Here is an 8,539-nt window from a genome sequence, read left to right on the forward strand (position 1 = left end):
AAAAAAAAAAAAAAACAAACAAAACACTCAGGGATATATATATAATAGTTTACACCTCTAAATGGCACATTCTGCAAGTCTGCCACCTGGCCACCGGCTCTTAGTCCCTCTCTTCCCATGAATCTAGAGTCCTCAGCAACTCCCCCTCTTCATGACCCCATCTCTGCCTCCCTGTCTGGCGTCACTGCTTCTCTGAATTAAGGTCCCCTATTCTGCTTCTGCTCTTCTCCCTTGAAGGTCCTAGTGTCCTCTGTTTCTGGACTCCCCTGTTTTTGTTACAAAACTTCTACCTTTACAGTTGTGAGAGTCGCAATTAGTCATGATAACAGTTATTCACTATCGAATCATACGAATCTTATCCCCATCTCTTTTCACCAGTATTCACTATTGAATCATACAAATCTTTTCCTCATCTCTTTTCACCAGACCCACCTAGATAAAATGAAAACTATTCAGTGGGGAGTCTATCTTCCCATACACACTCTTAAACTAAACTCCCTCTTGAAACCTTGTAAGCCAATCACTTCATACCTTTATTGCCCCCTAATTTTAGGTAGCCAATGTCTAAGTTGCCCATCCGTATCCACCCTGTGTACAGAGAGAATAGCATTGATACTTGATGTGAAGACTCCTTCCCTCTCTATTGGTATTTAGAGTTGTTACCTCTATAAGAGTCCTGGTGTGGCACTGTGGGTTAATGCGCCAGACTGCAAAGCCGTTTGAACTGCAAGGTCGGTGGTTCAAGCTCACTAGATACTCCTTGGAAACCCTATAGAAGGTCGCTATGGGTCAGAATCGACTCAACGGCACTTGACAACAACAACAACCTCCATAGGTCAGGTTCATCAAAGTGTAGCAATTTACCCTTGTTTCCTTGTTTTTTGTTTTTGTTTTTTTATTCTTCCTCTAGTCGAGTTCTGATTATCAAGCCATCGAGGCTAGGTCAAACAGGTACTGTCTGCAGGTTTGGGTGTTCTTGTGCATCTTCCCTCATTTCATATAAGCTGGATGCTTCACTTTCAGCTCTAGCCCTCTGTGGCTCTATCCTTGTCCATGGGCTCAAGTGTCCCCAGGTCTCACCATGCTTTGGACCAACCAGCCCTTCCTCTTCTCTCTCTGCTTTTCCTTCTTTGACTGCTTTTTTCTCCTATGTGATTTTCTCTTTTCACTGTTGCATGCTTGTTTGGTTGTTTGTTTTTTCCCTCTCTTTTGCATGTTTTCTCACCCTGTTTCACCCAGCACGGGACATCAACCATGCCCTCTTATAGCCGTACCTACTGGGAAAGAGCCAATATAAGATGCTATACATTTGATCAATGACAAAAACCATCAGCAAAACCAATCCTACACTGAGCAACACATAAAGTGAACAGACCAGAGCACACACTTCTATTCTCTAATCACACCCAAAAGAAGGCAGTTGGTAAGTTCCTAAGAATACACTGACATTAAAATACAATAATACCACAATGGCTCAGAGACAACAGACAATTACTCTTCGGAAAAAGAAACAAGGCAGAGTAGCCTAAACAATTGACCAAGAGGCACAAAATGAAAGCTTCTTTGGAAAAAAAAAAGAAAAGAAATTGGAACTACTTGAAAAAGAATTCAATAGAATGATGCTTAAATACCTCCAAATGATTTGTCAGAAAGGCCACAGAAAGCAAAGAAAATTTCAGAAAACACTATAATAATTAACAAATAAAATAAAGGATTGCATACAATATAAAAACTGAAAATAGAAATCTAGAAAATTAATACTTCAGATTTCAAAATGCACAGTATACTGAAAGGGAAAAGGAGTAGATATGAATTAATGGAACTCAGATTTAGTGAGCTTGAAGATATCCATCAATACTAGTAAGGGAGAACAATCAGAAAAAAAAGGGGAAAATCAAAAGAGAGCCTAAGATTCATGTAGTACACCACAATGAAGAGTAACTTATGGGTGATAAGAATTCCAGAACAGAAAGAGGCAAAGAAAAGTACAGAAAAAAGAGTCGTGGAGTTACTGGAAGAAAGCTTCCCTAATCTCATAAAATAAAAAGAAAAGTACAGAAAAAAGTTGTGGAGTTACTGGAAGAAAGCTTCCCTAATCTCATAAAACCCAAAAATTTAAGAAGTTAAATGAACCCCAGACAGGATAGACCCTAAAAGAATACCACCAAGACATACCATAATCAAACTCTCCAAAATCAAAGACAAGAAAAGAATCCTAAAAGCAACTCAGGAAAAATTTAAACTAACCTATAGCGTAGTGTTTACGAATCGGGCTGCAAACCTTAAGGTCAGTGGTTCGAAACTACCAGCCGCTCGGCGGGAGAAAGATGAGGCTTTCTACTCCCGTAAAGATTTACACCCTCGGAAACCCTGTACAGGGTCGCTATGGGTCGGACCCGACTCGATGGCACTTAACAACAACAACAACAACAGAAGAGTTAATAAGACAAAGATCTGATTTCTCAGCAGAAACCATATAGGCAAGAAGGCATCAGGATGACACATACAAAACTCTGAAAGAAAAAAAATTGCCGACCAAGAATCTTATACTTAGCAAACCTATCCTTTAAATACAACAGTAAAATTTGACTATTTCTAGATAAATAGAAATGAAAGGAATTTATAATGACCAGACCAACTTTACAAAATGTACTAAAGTGAGTTCTTTGGACTAAGAACCAACAACAGCAGACAGCTACCTGAGCTGGACATACATGTCAACACCACCTAAAACTCAATCCAGATATAGAAGAATCCAAAGTAAAACACACTTATAAGACTAAAAATAGGGAACTAGATACACCAATATGTAATGAGGATGATTATAAAGCAAAAAGAAGGAAAAGTGTAGTTACAGAACCTCAATATGGCAATTAAGTCAAATAGATTTGAAGAAAAAACAGTTTTAAACTGAGGAAGAAATTAATAAATTATGGGCTAACCTTAAAGAAAATTAATACAGTTTCACATCAAAACAAAAAGAGTTAATAAACATTAAAACAAGAGCAATGAAGAATATGACAAGAAAACAAACAAAATTAACTCAGAACGGAAAATTACGTGGAACAAAACACTATCATTACCACAAAAGACACAGCAAAATGACAACAATCAATTAATATCTATCGATAATTATACTGAATGTCAATGGATTAAAGGCATCAGTCAAGAAACAGAGAGCAGCAAAATGAGTAAGAACTGGATTCTTCAATATGCTGTCTACAAGAGACACACCTAACACACAAAGACAACCATAGACTAAAAATTAAAGGATGGAAAAAATATACAGGCAATCAAGAACAATCAGGAGTGGCAATATTAGCATCTGATAATATAGACTTAAAGGCAAAACAAGATTATAATACAAAAGAGGGCATTATCTCATTAATAAAGGCTCAATTGAACAAGAGGACATAACCATAAAATAAATCGATACTGCCAATGAAAGAGCCTCAATATATATAAATCAAACTCTAATAGAACTGAAAAAAAAAAAAAAAAACAGCAGACAACTCTACAATAATAGCTGCTGCTGCATGCCATCAACTCAGTTCCGACTCATAAAGACCCTGTATACAGTTTCTGAGGCTACGTACAGAAGCAGTAAGATTCATCTTTCTCCCATGGAGCAGTTTTGTTGACTCTTACTGCTTACTTTGCAATTAGCTGTGTAACCCACTACACTACCAGCACTCCTCTCCTGCAGGAGATTTTAATATACCACATTTAATGAAGGATAAAACACTACAAAGAAACTCAACAAAGATACAGAAGAACTAAACAACAGAATCAATCAACTTGACCACATAGACTTATACACAGCAATCAACACAACAGCATAACATACAATCTATTCTACTGTACAAGGAACAGTCTCCAAAACACACCATATGTTAGACCAAAAAGCAAACTAAAATAACAACAAAATGCTAAAAAGAAATATTTCAGATCACAATGCTATAAAATTAGAATCAACAATAGGAAGATCAAGGAAAAGACAGAAAGCTTTGGCAAAGAACAATGTTCCAGGAATTAATGGTATACAAATAGAAATTTTACTGATGCAGCACTGGTAGCAGTAACTCATGTATGCCAAGAAATGTGGAAGACAGCAACCTGGCCCACTGATTGGAAGAGATTCATATGTGTACCCATTCCAAAGACAGGTGACCCAATGTAATACGGAAATCGTCAAAAAATATCACCAATATCACATGCAAATAAAAATTTTAAACATAATTCAAAAACATCTGCAACCTTTCATTGACAGGAAGCTACCAGAGGTTCAAGCCAGATACAGATGACGACATGAAACAAGGAATATGATTACTGACATCAGATGTATCTTGTCTGAAAGCAAAGAATACCAGAAAGATGTTTACCTGTGCTTTATTGACTATGCAAGATTTTCAACTGTGTAGATCATCACGTACTATGGAAACACTGTGAAGAATGAGTATTCTAGAACATGTAACTGTGTTCACGAGGAACCTGTACACAGACCAAGAGGCAGTCTCTGGAAAAGAACAATGGGGCACTGAATCATTTAAAATCAGGAAACCTGTGTAAAAGGATTGTATACTTTCACCATACTTATTCAATATATATGTTGTTGTTATGTGCCATGGAGTCAGTTCCGACTCATAGCGACCCTGTACAGGGTTTCCAAGGCTGTAAATCTTTATGGGAATAGAAAGCCTTATCTTTCTCCTGCAGAACAGCTGTTAGTTTCAAACTGCTGACCGTGAGGTTCACAGTCCGATTCGTAACCACTATGCTACCAGAGCATAGTGAACAAATAATTGAAGAAGTTTTACAAAAACACTGCATCAGGATTGGAGGAAGACTCATCAACAATCTGCCACATGCAGATGATATCACCTTGCTTGATAAAAGTGAAGGGACTTAAAATTCTTACTGATGAAGATTAAAGACCACAACCTTCACAATAGGTTGCACCTCAATGTAAAGAAAACAAAAACCCTCACCACTTGACAAACAAATAACCGTAATTGTTGATAAGTGCCGTTAAGTCAGTTCTGACCCATAGTGACCCTGTATAAGGTATCTGAAGAGTGGCTTGAACCGCTGACATTGAGATTCAAACCACCCTTGCAGTTCAGTGCATTAACCCACAGCAACACACCAGGAATCCATCCTAATAGACAGAGAAAATACTGAAGACATCAATTTGCTTGGCTCCACTATCAACACCCATGGAAACAGCAGTCAAGAAATCAAACGACATATTGCATTATGCAAATCTGGTGTATAAGACATCTTTAAAGAGTTCAAGAACAAAGATACCACTTTGAGGACTAAGGTGTGCCAGACCCAAATCATGTGCATGAGAAAATTGGACAATTAATAAGGAAGACTGCAGAAGAGTAGATCCATAAGAGTTGTTGTTCTTTTTAATGTTTTATTGTGAATTATGTGAGTTTACATGGGAGAACATTAGCTTTACATTCATCCTATTGTATATCGTTTCATGGTTACAATCCCCTCCATGCATCATCAACCAACCAAAGGGTATACCCTGTAAGCCTGCCCCCTGGACATCAGCACAAAACCCCTCTCCCTCCCTGGGTCTATAGTCCCCAGCCACACCATCTCTCCACGTCATCACACCATCTCTCCACATCATCGTTCCATTGCTCCACATCATTATCTCTGCCTCCATCTCTGGCATCACTGTTTCACTGGGTAGGTACTGCACTTCAGTCTTCTCCAGTGATGGTCCCAGGAACCTCCGCTCCTGGACGACAAAGTCAATCACTCCCCTCCTGTTGCTACAAAACAGCTATCTTTAAATTTCCAACCCTCACAATCAGTCCTGATAACTATTCACTATAGTACCACAAGAGACCTATCCCCATCTCCTTTCATCAGCCCCGCCCAGACAGACTGGATACTATTCAGTGGAGCTTCTACCTTCCTCAGCGCCCTCTGGATCTAGGCTTCCTCTTGAAAGCTTGTAAGCCTGTCGCTTCTTGCCTTTGTAGCCCCCCCCCCCCCACCCATGTTGGGTAGCCAATGTCCAATTTGCTTATCCTTGTCTACTCTGTGTATGGAGGGGGTGGGAATGATCCTCGTGTAAAGATTTGTTCCCTCTTTTGAGCTACTGCATCCATAGGTGTAGGTCAAGTTCATCAAATTGTATCAGATTACACTTTTTTTTCCTCTTCTTTCTTCTTCTAGTTGAGCTCTGATCATCCAGTGATTAAGGCCAGGTCAAATGGGTATTATCTAAAAGTGTGGGTGTTCTTGTGCATATGCTGTCACTTCTTATCATCTGGACATATCACTCTCCACTCTAGTCCTCTGTGATTATGTCACTGACTCTGGGCCCAAGAGTCCCCAGGTCTTACCACAATGCTGGCCAACCAGGTCTCCACCCAGGTTCACAGGACTCTATTGAACATTGTAGGGCTTAGCACACAGCTTCATTGCTGTTTTTCCCTCACTATCCCTTATCACTGACAAACGTGGTCACCAATCAGAGAGCATGTCTGCTTGTGTATTCCCATTTTTAGTCTTGGAAGGGGGTTTGCCCTTAGGGGACCCGACCACTTGCCTTGATGTCACCTGGGTGAGCAACTTGCTTGTTCTTGAAGTAATCAGTTGGACTGCCATTATTGTTTTGTATTTTTCCTGTGGGTCTTTCTTTCAAGAAGTATCTTCTGTTCTAGCCGCTCCAGGCTGGTCTGCTTGTCCTTTCAAGTGGAAATTTCCCACCTCAGAAAATTCTGGATGGGGTTCAGGATTATGGTCTTATGTACTGCAGAGGCTCCGCAGGAAGCCTCCTTCACTTAGCACGATGTATCCCCAAATTTAGGTATTCTAGTCAGTTATAGGCACAAGACAGACTTACAAGCTTTCTATGGTGATATTTCTGGCTATTCCTTTCTCTCTCCCTCAAGTGTCTATTTTATAATGGAAAACCAAGATTCAAAAGACAGCCAAGCATCTTAACATTATTTCCCCCCTTTTGCCCATTCCAACCATGTCTCAATCCCAGTATCCCAGAGCCCTGTTGTTCCAAGGTTGTGCATACATCATTATTTACCTCTGTCTCACATAGCCCATGCAAACCTAACCAATTGTTTTCCCATTCCCCTCCCACTTCTTGAGTATTGCGGCCCTCCAAAGCACCCAAACTATTCTGTGTCTATTCCCTACCCTGTGCTCAACCTTCCCGTCACTCCCTCGCCCCATCCTCACATCCCTGTAAGGAGCAAAGAATTTCCCCCTCCCTTTATTATGGGTTCTTTTTCTTAGTCGTTTACAGTAGTGGTCCTATGCAGAGTTTCTCATTTTGTGACTAACTAATTTCACTCAAAATAATGTCCTCAAGGTTCAACCATGTTATGTGGTGGCTAGCAGCTTCGTTTTTATTCTTCAAGGTAGCATAATATTCCATTATGTGTATGTATCAGACTTGGGCACTTAGGCTGTCTTCATCTTTTTGCTGTGGTAAATAATGCTGTTATGAACATTGGTGTGCATGTATTTACTTATGTTATGGCTAATATTTCTTGTGGGTAAATACCAAGTAGAGGAATTGCTGGATCATAAGGTATTTCTATTTCCAACCTTCTGAGGAAGCACCATATTGCTTTCCAGAGAGGTTGGACCATTTTGCAATCCCACTAGCAATGAAGGAGCATCCTAGTCACTCCACATCCTCACCAGCATTTATTATCCTCTACTGTTTTTCACCTTTGCTGTTATTGCTGGTGTGGACGATATCTCATTGTTGTTTTGATTTGCATCTCACTAATCGCTAGTGATCATGAACATTTCTTCATATCACCTCCTTGGTGAAGTGTCTGTTCATGTCCTGTGCCCATTATTTAATTGGGTTATGTGTCTTTTTATTGTAGCAGTGTTGCAGTTTCCTGTATTTTTTAGAAATGAATCCCTTGTCTGATGTGTCATTGCAAAAGATTTTTTCCCATTCTATGGGTTCCCTTTTTACTCTTCTGGTGAAGTCGTATAATGCGCATAAGTTTTTAATTTTTAGTATGTCACAATCATTTATTTTGTCTACTTTTGTTTGTGTAAGGAGTTCTGGTAGCGTAGTGGTTACGAATCGTCTATGAACCACAAGGTCAGCAGTTCGAAACTACCAGGGGTTCCACAGGAGAAAGATGAGGCATTCTGCTCCCGTAAAGATTTACAGCCTCGGAAACCCTGTGCAGGGTCGCTATGAGTCGGAACCGACTCCACGACACTTAACAACAACAACAACAACTTTTGTTTGTGTAGTTTTCAAAATGTTTGACACTCTGTTTATTCCCTGAATTAGCGCCCTCACATTTGTCCTGATTTTTTCATTGATGGCCTTCATAATTTTGGGATTCACATTTAGGTCATTAATCTATACTGTGTAGGTTTTTGTATAAGGTGTGAGGTAAAGGCAGTACTGCCAGCACCATCTGTTGAAGAGACTATCCCCTCCCCATGCAATATATTTAGGTTGTTGTTGTTGTTGTCAGATGCCATCGAGTCGGAACCAACTCATAGCGACCCCATG

The 8,539-nt window shown here is 39.7% G+C and overlaps 1 protein-coding gene across 1 annotated transcript in view; it reads right to left on the bottom strand.

Moving 5' to 3' along the window:
• The window catches only part of LOC102814344 (oligophrenin-1-like), a 673,730-nt gene that overhangs the window by 597,382 nt on the left and 67,809 nt on the right, over positions 1-8,539 (bottom strand). The gene's annotated exons all lie outside the window — the stretch shown is intronic.

This window comes from Chrysochloris asiatica, unplaced genomic scaffold, assembly GCF_000296735.1.
Source record: "Chrysochloris asiatica unplaced genomic scaffold, ChrAsi1.0 scaffold00118, whole genome shotgun sequence".
NCBI lineage: Eukaryota > Metazoa > Chordata > Mammalia > Afrosoricida > Chrysochloridae > Chrysochloris > Chrysochloris asiatica.